The sequence below is a fragment of the Monodelphis domestica genome, chromosome 1 (assembly GCF_027887165.1).
Source record: "Monodelphis domestica isolate mMonDom1 chromosome 1, mMonDom1.pri, whole genome shotgun sequence".
Classification (NCBI taxonomy): Eukaryota; Metazoa; Chordata; class Mammalia; order Didelphimorphia; family Didelphidae; genus Monodelphis; species Monodelphis domestica.
The window spans coordinates 551330327-551356272 of NC_077227.1; positions in this window are offsets into that span (position 1 = coordinate 551330327).

Genomic DNA, 25946 nt, shown 5'->3' on the forward strand with positions numbered 1-25946 from the left:
ATTCATTAATGCTACTGTTGTACTGTTATACTATAAATAACTGATGGGACTTGAATGTTACCTCACTAATGATATTTATATTTGAACAGGAAAAAGCCCCTATTCATCTAAAGACTAAGGATTTAAGCTCCCATTATGGAATTTTTAGGCAGAAGCCAGAATGTTGTTGTGTATTAGAATCAACAACAGTCCTGTATCGAGAGAGTCTATGCTTCAATTCCAACTCTGGAATATATTTGCATTTTGACCTTTGAGAAAGCTCTAGTTGAGTTTCACTTTCCTTATGTAACAACAAAAAGATTGGACTAGACTCAACAACAGATTCAATTCCACAAGCACTTATTATGCCTCTACTACATATAAGGTACTCTAGTAGGTACTGGGGATGGAAAGAGAAAAATGAAAAAAATAAATTATGATCCATGAGTGACTTTGCCTTTTGGATCCTCAGTTTCCTCCTTTGTAAAAATATGGGTTTGGACTAGATAATCTTTAAGGTCCATTCTAGAACCACTGTGGAGAATTTTTCTTTGACAAGTGATATTTCCTGTCACCCTTGAATTTACAACTGAAGGGCATCTGGTTTCTTACAAGACTGACATGTTAGCATATATCCAAATTCTATTCTGTGTTCATAAAGTTTATTAGATAAGTAATGGTTCAGGCTTGATTTAGGTTATTAGTATATGAAAATATGTTTGCTGAATTTCCTTAGCTTGAGGGCTAAGAAATAAGTATTTACTCAGGTAGATCTGCTAATCCTCCTTGGATGCCATCATGCAGCTTGTTTCCTGAAAGTTCTATTAGAATTAAGTTTATTACTCAAAGTTTTGGAAACAAGCAAGAACTAGAGATCCTACAGCAAGGACACACATTTCACTGACTTTTTGGTGGGATGACACTCTTGACTGGAATATGCCTCTGGCTGTGTACCTTTTCAAAAGAGATAAGACATGTGAAAGTATAGGTCTGGTAGCATTATTTATTAGGAAGGAAAGTCCTTGAATGAAATAAAACTCATTTAAGGAAATCCAGGAATTAGAAGAGATAAACATGGCAGAGTAAAGTTGGGTAGATGTGTAGAGGGAGAAAGAAAAGTGTGTCATCATTTTGTCATTCAGGACAATTAACTAGAATGAGGAAATAAATGTGGATTTTGGGAAACAGATCATGAGGCAGGGACAGAACTATGATATAATAGTGATCAGGCATTTCAATTGTCCAGACAACTGCAAAAGCACCTAAATAAGCGAGTATCCTATTATGAAACAAACCCCTGGTGTTAAGAAAGTCTCTTTAAGGAAGCCTTGGCAACTAATTTAGGAACCTAGCTAAGAAGCCTTCAAATGGGCAGTTTTCCAAAAGAAGAGAAGGCCTGAAGATTCAATTTCCAGCAAGTATAGAAGATAAAGGGAATTCTTTAGTGTCTTGAAGAGAATACACTGTATTTGTGTTTCTGCCAGTGGCAAGTGTAAGGAAGGGTGCACGAGAGAGAGAGAGAAATGGAATTTGGCATGAGGGGCAAATTTTGCATGTATGAGAAGTCCCCAAACTAAAATTTCCCAAATTATCTATTATATATTTAACCTAAGAAGTGGCTAAACTCCCCTCTCCCATACCGAAACTAAAATTTCTCAAACTATCTATTACATATTTAACCCAAGAAATGTCTAAACAGGTAGAAGAGGGCTGAAGCGGGGAGCCAGGCTCTTCTTGAGAATGAGTCCTTAGCTCCCTTGCTTTTAGGAGCCTGATCCTCTTTTGTGATGTTCTCTGGGGAATCAGACTTGTGGTATTGCTAGACAGAAGAAGCTTTGATTGTTTATCCTATAGGTCTCTTTTTGGCTCTTGGTCAGGTCTTCTTCAAGGAACTCACTTCCTGCTAGGTTGAGGTTACAGCTCAAAAAGTCAAGAATTCCCTCTGGATCTTTCCCAGATCTCTTCTCTTCTCCCACAATGTTTTTCTCTTCAACTGAAGTAGCTGTCACTCAGGCCCCTCATGCAAAATTCCATTTCTCTTCTTTGCACCCTTTCTTACACAAGTAACAGTGATAGATGTGTAAATGCCAATTTCACTAATGTAGAGAAAGCTTGAGAAGAGGTGGGGGGGGGTTGGTGGTGCTGGAGAAATGCTTTCTCGTCCATTTCATCAGGGAGAATGAGGAGGTCCTTGAAAGAATGGAAGTGCCTTAGGGAGAAAATAGGAAAAAAAAACCTAAAGAGGAAAAATGGGTCCTTAATCTATTGAAGGATAGAAGAATGCAAATCAAAGAAGGAAGAGAAGTAGTAACCTTGAATGTAGACAGATTGGTAGTATAGTGGATAAAGTTTTAGACACAAAATCAGGAAGATGGGGGCAGCTGGGTAACTCAGTGGACTGAGAGCTAGGCTTAGACAGGAGGTCCTGAGTTCAAATCTGGCCTCAAGCCCTTCTGTGAGAAAGAAATTACTACACCAGAGAGACACTGTCAAACAAATACAAGAGATAGAATTTTGAAGGACCTGTCAATCAATCAGAAGGAAGAAAGATACAAAACCAATGTAACTAAAATTAGAAGGAAAGCAACAAATTTGGAAACAATCTTCATAACAAAAACCTCTGACAAAGGTCTAATTACTCAAATTTATAAAAAGCTAAACCAGTTGAACAAAAAATCAAGCATTCTCCAATTGAAAAATGGGCAAGGGACATGAATAGGCAATTTTCAATTAAAGAAATCAAAACTATTAATAAGCACATGAAAAAGTGTTCTAAATCTCTTAAAATCAGAGAGATGCAAATCAAAACAACTCTGAGGTATCACCTCACATCTAGCAGATTGGTCAACATGACAGCAAAGGAAAGTAATGATTGCTGGAGGGGATGTAGCAAAGTAGGGACATTAATGCATTGCTGGTGGAGTTGTGAATTGATCCAACCATTCTGGAGGGCAATTTGGAACTATGCCCAAAGGGCGGTAAAAGACTATCTGCCCTTTGATCCAGCCATAGCACTTCTGGGTTTGTACCCCAAAGAGATAACAAGGAAAAAGACTTGTATAAGAATATTCATAGCTGCACTCTTTGTGGTGGCCAAAAATTGGAAAATGAGGGGATGCCCTTCAATTGGAGAATGGCTGAACAAATTGTGGTATATGTTGATGATGGAATACTATTGTGCTAAAAGGAATAATAAAGTAGAGGAATTCCATGGAGACTGGAACAACCTCCAGGAAGTGATGCAGAGTGAGAGGAGCAGAACCAGGAGAACATTGTACACAGAGACTGACACATTGTGGTACAAGAGAATTTCTCCAGTAATGGAGGACTTCTCCAGTAATGGACTTCTCCAGTAAAGTGGACTTCTCCAGTAATGGCTTTACAATGTCCCTGAACAGCCTGCAGCGATCTAGGAGAGAAAAAAAAAACAACAACTATCCTCAAGCAGAGGACAAACTGAGGGAGTAAAAACACAGAGGAAAAGAAACTGCTTGACTACAGAGGTTGAGGGGACATTATCTGATCGAGGAGAGACACTAAATGAACAAATACCAACAACAAGGAAATAGGTTCAGAGCAAGAACACATGTGATACCCACGGGAGGGGTAGCGGGGGTGGGGGTGGGGGGGAGGAAAAGAAAATGATCTGTTTCCAATGAATAATGTATGAAAATGACCAAATAAAATAATGTTTTAAAAACTAAAAAAAAAAAAGGAAAATAAAAGAGAATAAAACCATAGAAGACCCCAAAAAAAAAAGAAGGAAGGAAGATTCCAATAGAATCTGAAGAGTTGGGAAAACCAGCAGCTGAACTGAGAGACATTTTTCTTTGCTGACTGGGAAGAAAGAGGCTGAGAGACAGGCTTGCTCTAGATTCCTGGCTACTCATTGACTTAATATTGAAAAGATTGGAGCTTAGCTCTGAAGAACCTTTTCAGTTTATCAGCAATATCCCCTCAAAGACAAAATAACTTTATTTTCCTGTAGTGAACCCCAAAGGAGATTAGGGAGACCTTAATTTCCCTCATCTCTCTCCCACTTCCTTTAATTCCCTTAAATTAAGAATAAATCCCCTTTCAGAAAAGAGTTATATTGTGAGATTAATCCTTAAGAAACTTCTGATAACTTATCCTTTGAGAAAAGCCATTAAGATCAACTGGTAGAAGCACAGGAAGTGGGGTGGAGGGAAGGAGTACAAACCTTAGCCTTTCCTCTAACTTATTTCCTGGTGTTATCCCTCCAACACCTCTCTGCTACCATAAATATCTTAATAGGAGCATCTATTACACTTCTTAGCTGTGTAACCCTGGGCAAGTCACTTAACCTAGCCTAGCCCTTACTGCTCTTCTGCCTTGGAACCAATACACAATATTGATTCTAAGACAGAGGGTAAGGGTTTTAATAAAACAAAATAAAATCAGATAACAAAGTCAGGAAGACCTGAGTTCCAATCTTACTTCAGAACTTAAAAGTGAAGAAAGAGAAAACTTCCCATTTCTATATAGTAAGCTAGATCATGCTGATAGTAGCAAGTGTAACCTGGGGAGGCAAAGATGTGTGAAGGGAATGGGCAATTCATGGGACAATACATAATAAGACAGTAAGCAAGTAAAAGATTAGGAATCAGAACATCTGGTCTAAAATTCTTACCACAATTTATTAGTTTTGCAACTTTGGGCAGATTAACTTTGGGCTTTAGTCTTTTATGCATCTGTAAAATGGGGAGCTTGGATGAATTAACTACTAAGATTTCTCGTAGCTCTAGAAACTCCTGGTCTTTGGTGTCCAGAAAAGAAACATACAAAGTTTGAATAACTAATAAGGTGAATTATAGATGTTATTGAGGCAACAAGATGGCACAGTGGATGGAGTGCTGGGTCTGGAGGCAGAAAGACATGAGTTCAAATCTAGGCTCAGATATTCACTGGTTGTGTGATCTGGGGCAATTCACTTAAACCACTATTTCCCCCAGTTTCCTCATTTGTAAAATGGAAATATAATGAATACATAACAACCTGCTAGGGTTGTTATGAAGATCAAATGGGATAATAATAATTGTAAAGCACTTAGCACAGTGGAGTTTGCTGAGAATAAAGATTGGAACATGGCTAATGGAATTAGGGTAGGAAGGACCTCTTTATACTTTTAGTAACACAATCAATGGTGAATGGAGCCATTTGTAGAGAGTGTAAGCATCTTCCACTTCCCTAAGTGTACCAGAGAACTCTGGCAGAGTGAGAAATCTAACCCCTCCAGCCATCAGGAGTAGAGGAAAGCATTCTTAGTGTTATATTGGGACAATTCTGAGTATCATATGACAAAGAATTCTATTCACCTCCAGAGAAAGAACTGTTGGAGTTGGAATGCAGATCAATGAATATTATTTTTCATTTTAATTTGTTGTTTTTTTTTTTAGTTTGGCTTTTGGTTTTATATGAGTATTCTCTTACAATAATAAACCATAAGGAAATAGGTTTTGCATGATAATCCACATATAATCCATATCAAATTACTTACCATATCAAATTACTTAGGAGGGAAGCAAGCAAGAGAGATAATTAGGATTTTATAACTTCAGAAAATATATGTGGAAAATTATTAATTGGGAAAATAAAATATCTTTTAAAAATTAAGTCTTTCTCTGGCTATTTAAAAAAATAAACTGTATGATGACTTGGAAATGTTGTAGAGGAGATCCCTGTTCAAATAGGCTAAATGACTTTTGAGATCTCTTACAATTCTGTTTCAATGATTTAGTAATTACAAATTCAATTCTGTCTACTATGCCATTGAAAGGAAGAAGAAAAGGGAAGGTAGATTGACTTTGAAATTCATTAGCAAAACTGCTTACAAGCATGAGCATGTAGGCTCATTTGAAATTTTATTTTTGACATAAAATTTATATTCTACATTTAATGAAACTAGTGGGGAAACTGGTTAAGAAACCAGTCAATGGTGCTATCGTCAGGCCACTTAACTTTCAGAAAAATAAGTGATAATATAAAAATAAGTTTTTTCAAGGCATGGCTTTCCAATTTGGAGCCACAGAAACCTCTAAAGTCATCTGGTCAAATCACTTACAGTATTTAATTAACAACAAAAAGTAAACAGGCAAAGAGATGTCATGAATTTTGGCTAAAAACAGGATCATTTCTCAGTTTGCCCAGGAGGTGGTGCTCTCTGTTAATGGAAAAAAAAAAGTGATGTAAGGCGAATTTTCTGCTTTTTGGCCAACATGAACTAGCAAACTTAAATCATTATTAAAACTCCAGCTATTATATTCATGACAAAGAACTAGAAAAATAAATGTCAGAACTCTAGTTCCTGGTGAACTGCTAGATCCTAATTATAAAAGACTCTGTAGTCTAGTATAAAGGGAATTAGATATTGTAAGACCTGGATTCCACTTGCAGATTTTCTACTTATTGAAGGTCTTGTTACTCTTTGGGAGTCAATTAATTCATTTGTTGTTGTTGTGAACTTAAAAATTATTTATTTTTAAGAAATTATTTTTATTGTCATAAAAACACACACTTCCATAGTGGTCATTGTTATAGAGCAAACTTGTATGTAACCAAAACCCTAAAATAAAATCACAAATACAATGATGTGAAAGATGACCCCAAGCAGCCCTTTCTGTGAAGGGAGATATAGCATTCCTTGTCATAAACCTTTGAGAATTGTCCCAAATCACTACATTGTTGACAATAGCCAAGTTTTCACAGACAATCATCATCCAATAATGGTTTAACAATTATTAACAAATGCAAATATTTCAATATATGAATAAAACAGGGAAGAGTATATTCTAAGATATTTTTAAAGCATTTCCTAAGCACAGGTATAGTGGTTAGAGGAACAGGCTTCAGAGTCAGAGAGACCTGGGTTTTAGACCTGACTCCCACCGTTCTAGCTCTGTGACCCTGGGAGTCACTTAAACTTGTAGTGCTCTGGATAACTTTCTAAGACTGTGATCGAAAGAAGAGGTGCCAACCTGCTTTGATCAAATCAAGGGAATTTACTCGTTGGGAGGTTCGTATGCCAACTGGCTCATCAATCCTCCAGACCATATTCTGTCCCCATCTCCCAACAACAAAACCCAGTCCAAGACACTGTGCTGTCCTTCAGAGGATGCGCTACTCCTCTCAGTAAATTGACAGAGTAATGAGGAAGGATACACATTCACGTAAATAAATGGGATAACAGATACACTGAGCTAAAGGAGAGATACAAAGAAGGTTTCTTTGCAAAACTTGATGGGGGGGTAGATAACTGTGTGCTATAAAAAGAGCGGGGGTGCAGTCGGATTAAATGAGCTCTAGGTTCTCTTCTGGCTCTACCATTCTCTGATTTGAATCACGCCATCTGGCAAGTATAGGTCAACTCGCATTCAGTATTTTACCATTCTTCTGTGAAGAATTTCAGATAACTGTTAGGAATGTCACACAAGCGCAACTTCAGCAATCAAAGGTTTTGCAGGCTATGGAACTTTCTGAAAGAAAGTAATTTTCCTTCCTAGAGAGACAAGACTGGTGCAAATTGACTGAGTCCGGATTTCCGGTAGATGAAAATCTGGCAGAATGGTTGCCAATCCTGGCTTTTAAATGATCACCCAGCATTATCCGACCAGCTGACAGATACTTTGAAGATATAATAGAAGATTATCAAATTAATTCCAGATAATAAAGGGATTGTTGTGCAAATTAGCAGGTGCTGGATGTGTCCTGGGGCTTAGCCAGTGGGTTTTAGGAAACTGGATCAGGGCTGAAATTGTCAGTAGTCAATTGTTCAGGGACTCATTATAGAGGTCTTTTCTCTAAGCCTGATTTCCTGCCTTTTGGCTAATTGTTCCTTAGTATCACCTCTTGAGGGCAGTGAAAGAACGGGGAGTTTAGTCAAGCCAATTGGTTCTGCTCTGGCTGACAGTTGTCTGGTAATAGAGTAGGAGAAAAGGCTGAAGCTATTTGCCAAGTCCTTTCGCTTCACACGTGTCCTGCTTGGTCCCCTGAGGAGAGAGTTAGTAGCTCTGACCAGAAGTTGCAAAGAAACCAGGCAAAGTTGCCTATGAAGGAAAAATTCCGAGTAATTGGAACAATCCAAGGGTGGCATGAGCTGCCTCAGGAATTGTGAGTTTCCCCTGCCTGGAGGTTTTTTGTGTGAAGGTAGGACCACCATAAGCCATTATAACTGGCATCAAGAGGGTACCAGGAGGGGGAAAAGATTCTAATATACTTGTTGGAGATATTGTGGAGTGTATTCATATACATTGAACAATGTGGTTCTTAGGCAGGAATGAAACTATTCTACAGTATCCATGATTTTGTCAAAACCACTAAAATGGGGGGTGAGTGGCCAGCTGCTCAATAATTTTTCTCCTTTGCCTGGTGGTCACTGGGATCCCTCTCTACCAGATGCCTTTTCCAATTAGTTCTTTTTGTTTGTTTGTTTGAAATCCTTACCAATCAATACTGTGTATTGGTTCCAAGGTAGAATAGCAGTAAGGGCTAGGCAATGGGGGTTAACTGACTTGCCCAGGGTCACATAGCTAGGAAGTGTCTAAGGCCAGATTTGAACCCAGGACCTCCTGGCTCTTAATCCATTGAGACACTTAGTTGTTCTCCAATAAGTTCTACCACCCAGGTGTGGCTACACAGGGGCTGCTATGTTCTGTTAATATCTGCTCTAGTATAGGATAGGTGAGAGGGAATTAGTGTACTCAGCCCCAGTCCTTTTTAGGTTTTAACATTTTCTGCTTTTCCTTCCCATTGTGACTTCTGGCACTCTCCTTTATTTATTCTTAACATTTCCCTTTATCCTTTTCCCCTTAATTTCCCTTTAATTTTGAGGCCCATTACAGTGGAGCTTTCTCCTAGAAATACCATATCCCTTGACACCCTATCTAAAGCTGGCTGTTCTTTTCCCCAAAACCCAAATCATGGCCCAAAGGAGGAATTGGTTTACTCGTGGATCCCCACTGCTTCTTTCTGATTCTTACTCTGCTACCATCATTCGGCAACCACCTCTCCTTCTTTAAAGTTCACTCCGTCCAACTAGAACTTAGTTGCTCTTATCTCAGGACTCGTAGGCCAATCTTTGCTGTTTCTAACAATTAGAATACCTGAGTCAGTCCCCTTCATACTAGCCATTGCCTTTTACAAACAACATGGCCCCACAAACTACCATGGTAAAACGGACAGAGTATCAGAGTTCTGCATCAGAGAGCATTAAAATCCTGCTTCTGGGCAATTTGGAACTATGTCCAAAAGGCACTAAAAGACTGCCCTTTATTCCAGCCATAACACTGCTGGGTTTGTACCCCAAAGAGATAATAAGGAAAAAGACTTGTACAGGAATGTACAAGCTTTAGGTTATATAATGAAGACAATATGTCTCCATTTATTGAAAGGTAAGTTGGTGGGAGAAAATTGTATTTCCAGGCTTTGAGAAATAAAGCTCTTTTTGGGGATATGATTTGTATAATATTCAACTCATGAAATACACAGCTAAATGATGGGTGCAATATTGATGCCACAGTTCTCTTCCATTAATGCAGACCACCAAGAGTTGTTTATAAAGTGTTTATCTTCCTGCTCTTCATGACTCCCAGAGTTAGTGACCTTTCAGGGATTTTCTCTCTATTCCTCCACAGTATCACAGTCCAGAGAAATGCTTGAAAATCTTATGGAAAAAGGGGGATATTGCAGATTTGAGGAAGTTCCCATCTGATTTCCCTGCTTGTATTTTTACAGAACATTGGAGAAAGAATTTCATTAGTCGTCTAAACTAAGCCATGTGCTAGTAGTCATTCTTTGACATGCCTATTAAAGTGGTCATCTTGCCTCTCTACTGGAAGACAATACAGGAATGGGGAACTCACTATTTTGTGAGACAGCCCATTCCATTTTTAGATAGCTCTGATTGTTAGCATGTCTGCCTTCATATTATATTCAGCCCAAATATGCATCTTTATAATTTCTACCCATTGTTTCTAATTCTGGAGAACAAGGCTACTTCCATTTGCATCCACTGGTCCTTCAGAAATTTGATAGTCATTAGGTCCCTTTTAATTAATATTTAGTAAAATCTATATAAATGACTTAAATTTTTAGATGAATGTGTTTCATAATAAAATTATTATTATTAAAAAGGCATCTATGTGGCAGAATGTTAGGCAGTCAGGAAGATCTGAGTTCAAATCCTACCTAGACACTTAGTTGTATTATACTGGGCAAGTCAGTTAACCTTTCTTAGCCTTTGTTTACTCATCTGTAAAATGAGGATAATGATAGCACTTTCTCCACAATGTTGTTTTAAGTATTAAAGGTGATAAAGCAATGAGCAAGCCTCTAAGTGATGCGTGAATAATTGCTATTACTTTTACTACTTAGGAGCATTTGTTATTATTGAGTGGCGTCCAGTTCTTCATGACTCCATTACGTTTTGTTTTGTTTTTTGGCAAAGTTACTATAGAGGCTTGCGATTCCTTCTTCAGTAGATTAAGGCAAATAGAAGTTAAATGACTTGGCAAAGATCATATAACTAGTAAGTGTCTGAGATCAGATCTGAACTTAGGTCTTTCTCAGTCTAAGCCTACTGCTCTATCCACTAACCCATCTAGCTGCCCAATTTAAAAGCATAGGATAATGTAAAGGGGGAGAAACATTGGCCTTTAAAATTGAATTGTATGTGCAAAACTTAAATAAGAATTATGATAGCTGACTATGTGATATTAGGTGAGTAACCCACCTTCCCTGAAACTGCATTTTTCTCATCTTTCAAATAGGAATAAAAATACCTATCCTGTCCTGTTCACAAGACTTTAGGGAATCTTCGTTAAAACAGCATAAAGACTGATAATGACTGACATTTGGAGAGATTTAAAGTTTTCATGTAAGATTTCATTCGAGGCTCTTAAGCAAGAGTTTTTGGGGATCCATGAACTTGTTTTTAAACATGATTTTATAGCAATTGTGTTTCCATAGAAATTGATTGTCTTTATAATACTTCGTATTTAATATTATGCATAAAACCCCAAAATTTATCCTGAAAAGGGATACACAGGCTTCCTCAGGCTGTCAAAGGGGTGCATGACCCAAAATGGATTTAGAATTCTTCCTCAAGTGACTTCCATAAAAGGGTTAAGAGAAGATCAAAGATAAATGATCTTGGGCATAAAGAATTTATAAGACAGCAGAAGCTTATGTTCACATGAGATCCTCAAGGGCAGGAAACTGTTTCATTTCTGTCTTTGTTTCCTTGATATTTGGCTCAGTGCCTTTCAATTTATCCAATTTATAGCTTTCTTTGTATATATTTGTTTGTATGTTGCCTACCAATTAGATGGTAGGCTTCTGGAGCACAGGGACAGTCTTTTTCCTTTTTTTTTGTATCTCCAAACCTTAGTACAGGGCCTGGTATGTAGTAAACATTTACTGACTAAGTATGGATAAATAAACATATATATATTATATATATTTCTACTTACTATAATGACTTTTGGAAGAAGGAATGAATGTGAACAAATTTTAATTCAATAAGCATTTGTTAATCACCTAAGCATAAGGACCAATGCCAGGTGCTAGAGATTTAAGACTATTAAAAAGGATACTGCATTTCACAAAATATTTTTATATATTATCATGTCTGATCGCTACTGTACCTTTGTGAGATAGGCTGGGTAAATATTAGAATCCTAATTATATAGATGAGAAAACTGAAGCATAAATGATGTCCCCATGGTCATACATCTAATCAGCAATAGAGCCAGGTCTGGAATTATATAACTTTTGGTTCTCATTCCAATATTCTTTGAACTAATTATAGTTCAAAGTTTATAATTTATAGTTTTTCTTCCTAACAGTTAAGAGAAGAATTGATCCATATAGGTAAACTGTTCTATAAAAAGAGGAGAAAGAAACAAGAGAATAGGAAAGATGAGATTTGAGTTTATATTGCTTTTGGAAACATGATTTGCCTTACTGAATCATATCTAGGGAAGAGACACATTTAAAAAATAATAAACAGAAAAAATATGCTCAATATAAAATATGAATCAAGTATGGAGCAGTTAATTTATTTCTAACTATATCTATAAAATGTTAAATGTTAAAAACAGACAGAAGTAAACATTAGCAGAACATGTTTTAGTAACAGTAATTGAGTTTGGTCACCTAATGAACAAAGTGAACAAAAGAGGAAAGGAACTGGGGACATTGGCAAGTTCAATTAGTTGAACCCATCTCCTTTCCATATGGTGGACAGTGGCAGGGTAGGGGAAGAAATGAGTACAACTTTCATGAGAGTCTCTAAATGGAACACACTATTTTCCAAATAGAAGAATCAAAGCCAGGAGAGAGACTAGAGGGTGGTTGGTTCCCTTTTGTACATCCATAATGTCACCTACTCTCTAGCTCTGAACCCAATAAAGGAGACCTCATCATTATACAATGCAAACTTTTGGAATAAAGCACAAAAGGCCAGAAGAAAGTCACTTAAATCTTCTCCAAGGTACACTGGAATCATGAAAGATAGTGTTCAGTCCACTTCATATATTTAGTGGCTCTTATTGTACCTTGTTATAATTAAAGGATTTGTGATAAAAACATCACAGAAAAGATATTATCAAAGTCATGATCAGTCATAACAAAGGAGGGTTAACAGTCTTTATGCTACAATGGTACTCGGGAAATACTAAAAGACCTAGAGATCTAGATTCTTAGTATATTGGTCAGATCCTTTGTACAAGGCTTATAGGAATACATGGATGAGAATTTCACAGGTTGAGAGGGTATTAATGAGGTATTGACTCCGAGTGATGGAAAGAGAATACCCAAATCTCAGATCTATCAAAGATCTCAGACCTATCAAAGAACAGTATAAACATGTGAAGATCAAATACCCTAATGAATATGACAAAGCTTCGACACATTACTAGTATTCACCAATGTAAAGTATTTTTTATTCACTTGTTTTGTATTAAGTAAAACGTGGTATTGAGTTTTCATTTAAGATGAGAGCCTTTGATTTTTTTGAAGCATGAAACCATTTGGAAACACTTATTTTCCATGTACGTCTGTCCTACTCATGCCATCTGGAAATGCTAAGCCTACTGCCATCCAATACGATCATTCTTCTATGAGGACTCCTCCACAAATGTTAACATTACGACTTTTAACCATTCCAGTAACAGCACAATTTACAGAATGCCAAACAAGTCAGAAATAGAAGCTATTTTTCTAAAGGACAGCCCATGTGGTCAGATCAAGGTCCGTATGTTCACTGATTCTCAAAATGATTAGTGCTGGTAGTAAGGCTTCTGAAGAGGGAAGTATCTTTTCCATGGCTTTGCAATAGGTTCAGAGAATAGCTGACAGTTGCTGAGTTGTTCATGCCCACCTTCCAAACTGTTGTCTCACATGCTGAGTAAGATCTGAGGTCCATTGGCAGAATCCTAAAGGAAAAAATTCACATTCAGCTGGAAATTGTAGGCATGGTGATGACAAATAATTTCTTATATTTCTAGGTCCCCTCCAGAATGGCAATATGCTGCCATCAGATGTGAATGTGGCCCTTGGCATGTTGAATACCATTTGGTGATGTCATTTATCTGGCCTATACACAAACTTTCTTATCTGGTTAGATTTTATTTCAGGTGTCTTAGAAAGGAAAATGAAGTCCAAAGGAAATCATAAATGTTTTGGTGAGAAATGGAATTGTATAAGAAATTAACAAGGTTAAATCAGTTTCTTGTGTCCATCTTTTCCCTTAGATTTTAACACTTTCCCACTTTGAATGCTGACCCAGTGTTCAGTGCCAGAAATTGGACTTCATTCATGTTTTTTTTTTTTGGTAACCTTTAAAAATATGAAGAAAATGTCTCTTTAACAAAATAACTTTGGTCATTTAGAGAAGATAAAAACACTGGAAATTATGTCTGACATCTTTTTAACACCATGATTTTTCTTAGTCTATTTTTTGAAAAAGCAAACAATTTAAACTTGTCTCTTCTTCTTGGTCTAAACCAGGGATGGCAGCCAATAGCAGAGATGATGTTGAAAATCAAGATTAAAATATACCCAACAATTTTCTATGACCCCAAAATTTTAGTTACAAAAGGCAGAGTTTTTTTTTACCCCCAATTTAGAGAACTCAGCCTATTCACTATTCTAAGAACATGCTATCTTTTTCTTTCCCAACTTGACCATCCTGAAAAAATGTAAATGAGCTGGCTATCTGAGAGGACAGAATAAAAAGGGATTTGAAACAACTTTAAAAAGAAATAGGTTCTTAAATGATTAACCTGACAACTAAAGTCTTTTAGGAAGGCCTGTGTGATAGTGGGAATCACTGACATTTCATAAAGTCTTTTAATAAAGGCAGTTTTTTATCCTACCTTGTCAACTGACTGAGTGATGACTTCAGGTTGTGAAATCTTCATTTCATGACGTTTTTTGCATCCCATTTTGGTAGCTATTTTTCCATCTTCCACGTTTGTCTGAGCTGTTTCCATATCAGAATATGTCCTATTGATAACCATGTGATTGTTATCATCATTAAGTACAAAGTGCTCACTAAAGTATGCATACCAAATTTGGTTTATTTTTTATGTTGTAATTATAAACAAAATATTTAAGCCATGGGAATGTTGTTTCTTTTATTTTGTACATTCTTGAGAGTCTAGGTCAAGTTTGAAAGTGATATTGTTCTAAAAGAAGTTTTTTTGAACAATAAGAGATTGGATATAATACAAGACTGGATATCAAGAAGTTTGGGTTCTAATCTGAGATTTATAATTTATTTGATGAATAAACTTGTGTCTCCATTACCTATCTATAAAATAATAAAAAGTGACTAGATTTTGCATTAGAAGACCAGGGTTCAGAAGACCAGAAGACCAGGTTAAATTAGCTAGCTTTTAATTTCTCTTTCAAACCTAAAATCCCATGATTCTATTATGCCAGTTTATAGCTTTCTAGAATGGAATAGATGATCTACGGCTGTTTTTGAGATCATGAGTCTCTTGGTGAATAAAATTTTATTATTACATACCTAAATTGTGACTATTTTGTGATTACCATGTAGAATTCTAGAGTATGATTATTGAACTAGACTTGGAAGGATACCCAAATATCATCTCATCCAAGCTCCTCATTTTATGGGGGAGAAAAGTGAGCCCAAAAGAAATAAAATGACAAGCTCAACAACATACTCCTAGTAAGTGGCAGGGCAAAGATTTGAACCCTGGTCTTCTGATACAAAATCTAGACATTTTTCATTGAACCACAATGTTTTAATTATAATTAAAAGTTAATAAGCTGATATTTTTCCCGCCCCTTGCCACACTTGGGAAGAAAAGAAAACCAAAACCCATATCAAAATATGCATTATCAAAAAGTCCCCATATTAACAGTGTTCAGGAATGGTTTTCCCTACATATTGAATCTATCACTTCTGTCAGTTTGTAGGTAGCCTTCTTTATCCTCTAGGATGAGGGTTTGTCATTATAGTTATCAAAATTCTAAGTCTTTCAAGATTGTTCCTTCTTACAAGGTCACAGTTATTTTGTCTTTAACTGAGGATTTTTAATGTGTTCTTTTTCTAGTTTTTTTTTTTTAGTTGAATATAGGGCTCAATTTTAAATTGCTTTCCAGTATAATCTTGGAGAGGTTCATAGCTGTACCAATAGTGCCAGTTTCTCACAATTTCAAAATTTGTCATCTTTTTCTTTCATTTCTTGGTCAACTTTACTAATTTGATCTATATGAGGTGAATTTAAATACTTCAAAGGGGGTACTTTCATACTATAATGCACGAGTAGGACTGAGTAGAACTTATTGGAAGTAGGTATAGAAGACAACAATAAAAACTCTGTACAGTAACAATTCAGAAGCATATGAGGCTTTAAAAATAGCTTCTTATTTGATCTTGGCAGCAAATTTGTAAAGAAGGTATTTTGAATATAATTATTCCTGTCAGTAGAAGGGAGGTTCTCAATAGATCGAAAGTATATGGAGGGCAAGGACTGTTTTTTTTTTTTTTAATCTTGTCTTCCTATACCTTACTCGCAACACATACCTTATTCATATAGAGTTTATAAAAAATACATATGTAGTGATTTCAAATGAGATGAGGAAAGTGATATCCAAAGAATATAACAGACTCATCCAAAATGACACTGTTCATGTCAGAGCTGGGACTTAAACCAAGATCTTTCTATATTCTTTCTACAACACTTGATAAATGTTGTTTGGATGATTGAATTTTTTAAAAGGCTACAAGCCTGGTCTTTCTAATAACCCAAGAAATATATCTATATATATCTGTATATATATATATATATATATATATATTTTAAATATTGCTCAAGCTTTCCAAGCCTCACATTTAGTGCAAATAATGACTAGAGCTCCCTCAGGGAGAGAATCGCCTGTAAAATACCTACAGACTGAAGACTAATTTTCTTTTTTTCTGTATGATTACTGCTACAATATCCAAATCTCTCCTTTGTGATTTGCCTGTGGCATGGATTTTATTTTTAAAGAGTTAGATGGACATTGAGCACCTCAGAAGAAAGATAATCACAAATCATGCAGGGAGCACTTGGGGACTTTTTCCTCCTGCTTTTTAAAGTACCACATATTCTTTCCAAGATCTACTGGCCATGAAAGGTATTTCCAACAGGTAGCATTATTTGGCTGTGAGAAACCAATAGCCAATAATAGTTATGCTCTTTTATGCTATTTCTGTTTCAGATCACTTGCCCCTTTCCCACTGAGTCATAGATATATATCCAGAGAGTTCCTTGACCAAATGAGCAGGAGGCTACATAGAGCCCTAAGCTAGGATTTTTTTCCCTCCCTGAGAGCTTGCTTTACTTCAGATAGGCAAGCTGGATTTTGAGAAAAAAAACTATTTGCTGACATATTTGCATTAGGGAGGGTAGGCAGAGCCAGACAGACATCCTGGTCTGAAATTAAATTGCCTTGGGTCAGACCCAAAAAAACAGAAGTGAGGATGTTTCAAGCCTGCTTTTTCACTCCTAATTTCAGGAATTGCTTTTGAGTTAATTTTCTTGTAACCAGCAAGAAGCAGAGGATAAGTCATAACAGACTAAGGGTGACAATTCTATCTCTATCTTCAGAAGCCTATTTTCCCCCCATGTGCATGTAATTCCTATTAATCAGAGTTTAAGAAGCTTCCAGAGTGATTTTGCATGATTTGCCTATCAGGCAGGCAGGTGTGTGCAGGGGCAATTTCCATTGGGGGCCAAACAGATCTGACGAAAATTGGTATAATTTCATGCATTGGGGTGGAGGCAGGCAAGGTTGCCTTTCTATACTGAAGGAGGAAAATCCCCATCCTCTGCTGAAAATAAAGGTAAATATATGGTACTACCCATCTACATTGTAGCTTTTACTCTCAAGTATTAGCCTCATTAAATCAAATCAAAATTGACTCATATTTACTAAGTGCTCCCCTAGAAAAGGTGCTGTGTTAGAGACCATAATGATAGCTAGAATTTGCATATTGCTTTAAGGTTTGAAAAGCACTTAATATATATAATCTCATTTGTCCTTCATGACAACCCTGAGATAGGGGCTATTATTTTCTCCCTTTTAGAAACGAGACAAAAAGGGTTGAGAGAAGTTAAATAACATGACCAGGATCACATCACTGCTAAGCGTTTAAGATGAGATCAAATCTCATATCTTCTTGACTCCAGCTCCACTATACATAGCTTGATGTTGCTATGGGTACAGATTACTACTGTAAGTCAAGTCAACAAGCACTCATTAAGTGCCCAATATGTACCAGACTTTGTTATAATCATTAGGGATAGCATGAAAGGCAAAAATAGCCCCTACTCTCAAGGATTCAATAAACTAATGGGGAGACAACATGCAGACACTTTTGGACAAAAGGACTATATTGTTAGAAATTATTAGAAAAGTCTGAATAAATGAGAAATAATCAACAGAAGATACTTAGAATTAAAGGGGATTGGGAATGGCAGACTTTATTTAGCTGGGACTTGAAGGAAAGCAGGGTAGTCAGGAAGCAAAGATAGAGAGGGGAAGGAAGAATGGAAGAAAGGGAAAAAGAAGGAAAGAAAAAAGATATAAGGAAGACAAATAAAGAAAAAGGAAAAAGGAAGGAGAAAAAAGAGAGAAGGAAAGGAGGAAGAAAGAAAGAAAAAAGAAGAAATTAGAGAAAGAAGGGAGGAAGCATTTAAGTGCTTACAGTGTAATAAGGACTGTATTAAGCACTTTACAGACTATCTTTGTATTCCAGGCATGGGAAGAAACAATGAAAATGCCCAGAGTTAGAGAAGTTTCTTGTTGGAGGAATAGCAAGGAGATCAGTGTTTTTGGATTTTGCAATAGAAAGAATTTTTTTTGGGGGGCTCTAGAGTGAAAGTTATTATAAGTAAAGACCAGTGACTGTGTTGTTGGTAGGAATACATAATATTGTCAGGAATTTGAAACAAAGGATCTTACACAGATCTCTATGCTGTAGCTGCCTTCTCCTAACTCTTATTTATTTATTTTTATTTAAAACTCTTTTTTGCTCCTAGGTTTGTCTGGTAGCCAGGAGTTTTATAAAGAATAGCAAGTTTTCCCAGTGTATTTGTTTTAGATCAGGAAGTCCTGAGTTCAAATTCTCTTTCAGTCACTAGCTAGGTGAACCTGAGTAAGTTGATTAACCTCTTTCAGTTTCAGTTTCCTAATTCGAAATATAGGGATAATGATACCTCCTATTGTAATAGAAGTGTTAATCTTTGTAAACTATTTTTTGTTGCAGTGACTGCTATACTCTGGCTTGCTAGAGGGTTGCTACTAGTAGGGGACACATCTGAGGGCTGCCTAGTTACAATGGGGATAGGTTTACCTTGAGTGACACTGAGAGATACTGCTACAGGGGAATGCTCTGGAGTTTGCCTATTGATCCCTATTTGAAGGCTAATGGATCAATATTTTCCTAATCTCCTCCTACCCTCTTCCTCCCTCACTCCCTCCCTTAACCACCCACTTCTTGAAACCTTTTGGCTTCCTCCCTCCCCACTGAGTGGATTATAAAATACTCTTGTTTTCTTTCTTAGGTAAGGGGTTTATTGGGAAACAACAGGATGGGAAACTGAGGTAAGAGGGATGAGGGTTTCCCTAATCTATAATGAGGGATAGGAAGAATTTGGGAAATCAGTCCAGTCACAGCTGTGACTACAAGACAGCCAGAGAGATGGACAGTTGTTTAAAATCTTTTCTTCTTCACAAAGCCATCAAGGTTTCTCAGCCTAATTTCAGAAGACCCCTCAAGGGTCCTTCAGCCTGGGACAGAAGCTAAATAATAGTTCTCAGCTTCTTCCCTCTTCAGTCAGGCTTGCCTCCTTTGGTCAGAAAATCCTCAAGAGCCAAAGTCTCCTTGGTCAGTCAACTCCCAGAGAGAGAGACAGAATCAGATCCTCCCCCTGGCAAGCTCAACTGCCTCGTGGGAACATTCCGTTTGGAACCTTCTCCTTGATTTTCAGACAGGTCCCCAGCTTGTTTCTTGCATGTTTGGCTTGCAAGTCCTCTCTCTCTCCATGCCTCTACCATGCTACCCCACAGGCTTGCTGTAAATATCAAATGAAGTAGGGTATGTAAAATGTTGAGCAAATTCTAGCTATTAGTGTGTCCCTTTTCCACAAAGCTCCTCTGTGATTTTGGGGAGTCCCAGAAATGGTTTGAAGATACCCAGTTTAACAACCAGGGATTTGACAGCAATAAAAATGATTTTCTAATCCAAAATCATATAGGTGACTGGACCAGACATTTGGAGGGACAGAAGAAGAGTCAGTCATAAGAACACACTTAATACTAGGCTAAGGGCTGCAGAGCTAGATGTCATAGTTAGGGTCTATTTGCCCCAGGGACTAATAAGGGCAATAAATGGGTTATAGGGTAATTGAATCTCTTGTTCAGGAGAGGCTTACCAGCAACTTAACACTCTAGCAGATGGTTATAGAGAGCAGCTCAGCCAACTTTGTACCCAATGACCAACAGTAAGAAGGACACAGAGAGGAGATTAAATACTCAGTAGACATATGATGTCCAGCAAAGGAATGGAAATAGAATCTTCATTAGAAGTTCAATGCTCAATAGGGAGCCACCATAAGGTCCTCCAGAGAGTAGTATCATTAAATCACCAGAAGACACCAGTGTTCTATAGCACCATAGGTGAAGGGTCCTAACTAGGTGTATATCCTTTTGGGTGCTCTTTCATGTTTTCTGACCACTATGTATGGATCCAATTCCAGGCATATTCCTAGGTCAGGTCTGTTCTTTGCATTTCAGACTTTACTAGTGATGGTGTAATAACTCATGGGGCAATCTATTTCTCTGGGCATTTTCTTAATTTTCTTGGCTATTTGATCAGTTGTATTTTGTTTTGAACACATGTATCTTTATCTTTTCTGGTTGCTGTAGTGGGTAGGTAGGTAGGTAGGTGGTTAATGGGCATTAGTAAATGCCATGTGTGCCAGGCTCTGTACTAAGCTCTGGGGACTCAAATAAATCCAAAAGATATTGAGGAGTTACCATTTTAAATATTTTATTGAGGATAGTCAACTCATAAAAGACTGGGTATGTTTTGAGGGCTGAAATTGTCTTTAGGGTAAGATAAGAGGGTTAGGGTTATGGAACATGGCTGCTCTTTGTCCCTAAAATGGGGCTCCTGAAAGGCTTACTTAGTACAAGAAAATATATAGGTGTGTGCTTGTGGGCTATGGTTTTAAGAACATTTTGACTTACTCCCTTTAATCTGGCTTAACTTTTTAGGAGTCCACTAATACTGTAGGAATTAGGTTGAATTAGAAGCATCTACAAAGGGGAAATTTAAAACTAATTGTTTCTACAATTATTTTTGGAGCTAGCAAATTTTAACATGTTCACCTGTATTTCATTAGCTATTTAGTCTAAAAAAAGATATACACTTAAAGCAAAAAAAGACTTTAGTTTATGTAAATCAAACAAAATAAAGCTGAACTACAAAGCAAACATTTTTGATTATATACTTATTTAATAAACTAATACAATAATTAGGAGACCTAATGCAAGAAGACCAAGTAATGCTGGTAACTTTCTCAGAACTGTTGGAGGCAGGTAGCTCAGTGGATAGAGTGCTTGCCCTGGATTTAGTAAGCCTTGAATTAAAATTCTGCCTCTAATACTTATTAGCTACATGACCCTGGGCAAGTAATTTAATTTCTGTTTGCTGCAGTTTCATCAGTTGTAAAATGGGAAAATAACAGTACCTACCTCACAGAGTTGTTGTGAGGATAAAAAGAAACGATATTTGTAAAATATTCACAGAAAGGCCTCCATGTAGTAGGTACATAGTATATGTTTATTTGATTCCTCTTTTGAAACACAGGGCTTTGTTCACAATAAATGTTTAATCAGCCTTCAATAAAATTTAGTTTACTCATATAGCAAAGCTAATACCATATGAATGAAGGGTATTAAGAAGACTATTGTGTCATCAACTGTTACTTAGAAAGGACTCCAAAGATGAACTATTTCAATCCTTTGATTTTATAGAGATGCCCAGAGTAAAGAAGTTGACTTATTATTATTAGCTAATTATGTATCAATTAATTAATAATCATTTTGACTTATTTAATTAAATAATTTGCTTGACTTTCTTGCTATAGCAGGTCAGTGGCAAAACCAGATCCATTAGCCATTTTTCCTGAATATACTAGGATATCTTTTTTCTAACCTGGAGAAATGGATAAAAAATTAGAATTGGAGTTAGGGAGATTAAGGTTTGACCAAGAACTGGAAGAGGCTTCAAAGGGCATTTAGTTCCACCTCATTTTATAGGTGAGAAACTACAGACTGAGACAGACTAAAGGAATTGCCCTTGATCTCACCAGGTTTTATAACCTATGCATTATTCTTAACTCTTCACTCTCCCTAAACTTAGATACATACCTATTCAATCACCAAATCTTGCAGTTTTTATTTCCATGGTATCTCTTATGTTTGTCCACTTCTTTTCATTCATATAACCCCTATCTTAGTTCAGGATCTTCATTGCCTCTTTCTTGGAGTATTTCAATGGCCCCCAAATTGGTCTTTCTGCCTTTTATGGAAAACTCATGGAAGACAAATGCTTACTCAGGGGTCAGAAGAAAGAATGCAAGAATTCTCTCTAGGTCTCTCTGAGGAACTTTAGTATTGATTGTGAGACATAGAAGATACTGGCAGAGGACAGTCCAGCATGGCATTCCCCTATCAAAGAAGGTGCTATGCTCTATGAGCAAAGAAGAATTTCAGAAGATTAAGATAAATGTAAGATGTGAAAATGTAGAGACATTTTAATCCCAAATATAATACCTATGTCCAACCTGTGATAGAACCTTCTAAGCCTATATTGAACTGATTAGCCACAGTTGAACACACCATACATTGATCCAGTCAGAGTGATGCCATTTTGGTCCTCTTTGAGTACAAAGGACAACAACCAATCTTCTACAAAGCTACTATGGTGATTTTCCTTAAGTGAAAATCTGACCCTGTCATTCCTTAACTCAATAAACTCTAGTGATTCCCCATTATCTCTAAGATAAACTACAATCCCTTTGTTTTGATTTTTAAAGTCCTTTATAACTTGACACTTTGTTATCATTCAAATTTCATTAAATATTAATCAATTATATTCCTGAACTTTTTGGTTGAGCCAAACTGGCCATCTCTCTGTTTCTCACATAATTTACTCTATTTCTCATTTCTGGACCATTTTTGTTTTGGATATCTCCCTTTTCCCCTTCCCTCTTTTCCACCATGTTTTGAATGTACTATCTCTTTGGCTAGACTTTAAAAAAAATCATTTACTTGCCTCAAAACTCAGCTCAAGCACCATCTTGTATAAGTGCACTTTCCTTATCTACCCAATTGTTAATGTCATGCCTTGCTAAGACCTTTTATTCATTTTGTATTTATTCTATATATACTTATATAGGTACATGTTGTCTCCCTTGATAAAATCCCTACTCCTTGAGAGGAAGATCTTTTTCATTTTTTGCCTCTCTATCCTGAGTGGCTAAAATTAATAATTGAAGTGCCATGGGCAAGATTTGTACCAATGTCCCCTGACAAGTAATTGAGTGCTATTTCTACTGTGCCTCATTCCCACTATTTCTAGTCCTTCATTTCCTTATCTGTAAAATGGAGATAAACACACCTAGTGTTGTATATGAGTACTTCTAGCTTTTCTCTGAGGATCAAACAGGATCTTGTTTATAAAGTCTTTTTCAAACTTTAAAGTGCTATATATACTGTTCTTTTTATTATCATAAGTGAAGCTTTCTAGCATAGGGATTGAAAAATCTCTGTCTATTGAATCCTGATTTCATTTATGACTTTGTACTCCTGAAAAAATGATATAAACTCACTATATTGTTAATTATCAAAAAGATTAGATTTCTATGAATCAAGACTGATTTGATATGAAATCAGAATTTAGGAAGATTTTTATATAATTACTGACTATTAGTGATTAGCAATATTGTCCTAATGACTGATATGCATGACAATTAAAGCAACTAGTTTGACATTGAGGGGACAATTTATAGGAAGTATTTCAGCTGACTAAGACTGAAAGGCAATGGGTTGTAGTAGAAGGAGCACTGAAATTTATGAGATGACCTGGATTAGAATCTTGGCTCTCACATATAGTTAGGAGGACCTATTCACTTAGCCTCAGTTTTACTTTTCTCTAAAACCAAATTAATAATACTCATGAAGTTCTGAGAAAAGTGCTTGGGAATCTGTAAGACTATAAATGGATGATGACCAAGAAGATGATGATAGTTGATACTAGTAAATTTAAATGGACTTAAAAGAAAACTAAATGAGAAAAATGCTTAGACAATTCAGTTTTAAAACTGTGAAGACTTTTTCATAGAGAGTTGAAGAAGGTATGGATTTTTTCTCATTTGGTTTTCTTATAAGCCCTTTTACTACTTGTTACTAATGATCCATAACAGAAATCTAAAAACATAAGGTTTCTCCAATAGAACATAACCGATTTAGTCAATACTAAAAAACAAAATGGTATTTCAAAGTAATGTTTCATAAAGGTAAGAAACCACAGTACAGAAATCAAACAGCCCTGTCAAAGCCCCAGGAATTTATTGCCACTTTAATATGGCTGCTTTGGGATTATGCATTGATGTGTAGATGTTGTAAATGAATCAACCATGCAAATGTGCTTTAATATAGGTGAGGCACTATTCCTTCCCTCAGACTCCAAAGGATGCTTCAAGCAGCCCTCTGGCTTGTGCTGCTCTGGGGTTGGCCAAAGGATGTACACCCACTGTGATTTATCACTATTACATATCACTTGACAGGTGGAATAATGTAATGAGTCTCTGTCAGGCTTCAGTGTTTATATATAAAACAAGGAGAGAAAACGTGGGACACTGTCTCCAGTGGTACTCCTGGTTATCCCAGCAAAGCTTTCTCACAAGAATATATAGCAGAGGAGCCAACATCCAGCCATTTTCATCCCCATCATTTTCCCCTCATGTCTTTTGTCTTATCCTCTAAAAGAAGTCACAGATTGGGGGAATGGGGTGATGGGTGGTAAAAATAGAAATGGTGTTCAAAAGAAGAATTACAAAATATTAACAATTATATTTTTATAATTCTTCAAATTACCAATGATCAGAAATGCAAATTAAAGTGGTTCTGAGGTTTCATTTTGTACTGCTTCTAGGATCAAGGATAGAGAGCTGGGAGAAAACACTGAGACCACTCTAGGAAAACTCCTTCATTGTACAGATGAGGAACTGAGGTCTGGAGAAGTTAATTGACTTGCCCAAGGATCACAGGGAGTAAGTAACAGAGATAGGATTATAACCTACATGCCCCAATTAAAATTTTTCTCTTTGTACTGCTTCTTAGACAAAGTGGGAAAGGTGATAAAAGATAGAAATAGTTAATGTCAGAGGTACTAAAGGAGGCACGTGAACATAGTGTGGATGGAATTATGGATGCATTCAACTATTCTGGAAAACATTTTGTAATTATGTAATGAACTCACTTAGCTAGGCTATTACTAGTTACTAGACTTACATCCCAAGGTCAAAGATAGAAAGTTTCCATCAAAAAGTTCATAGACAAAGCAACTAAAAAATGGAAATAATAAGTATTTATGGATTGAGGACTAACAAAAATAAATCTGTAGCATATAAACAAAATATGAGGAATTCAGAGAAATATAGGAAAATTCTTATGAATTGATGAGTAAAGTGAGTCCAGAAAATCAATAAACCAATATATTTACATTTTTTCTTACCTACAAATATTAAACAAGAATAGCACTAACAGGTATCCAAACTATGATAAATTGTAGTGACCAATCTCATTCCCAAAGAACATATGATGAAATCCTCTATGTGGTGAAGTGGGGAACTATAGTATGGTACATTGCATATAATGTCAAATGTGATCCCTGGGTCAATTATAGAGCCTAACGTGTCAGGTCTTCCTCATATTTGGAATTCAGAATTGAACATACTGATTTTGTGAAAACAAATGTTTTGTTTTGTTTTGTTTTTTGATAAAGAGTGATATAATGGAAAATATATCTGGACTTGGAAGATCTGACTTCAAGTCTCAACTCTGCTATTTATTGCCTGTGAGATCTTGGGTAAGATACTTAACCTTTCTGGTCCCCAATTATATATAAAATGAAGGGACTGGAATTAATAACTTCCCTTCTAGATTTGAGTCTATATTCCCAGAATCCTTAGGTTTCTTTGGTACAGAAAGGGACATGGAAATGACAGTGGTCTCATGAAACTTTCCTTGATCTCTCTGCCCAAAATAACATCCTTCCCCTTAAATTTCTCATAGCATTTTGTTTGAACTCTTAAAAATTAATTGAATAATTTCTGTTATGGTTACTTGCAACTAGATGG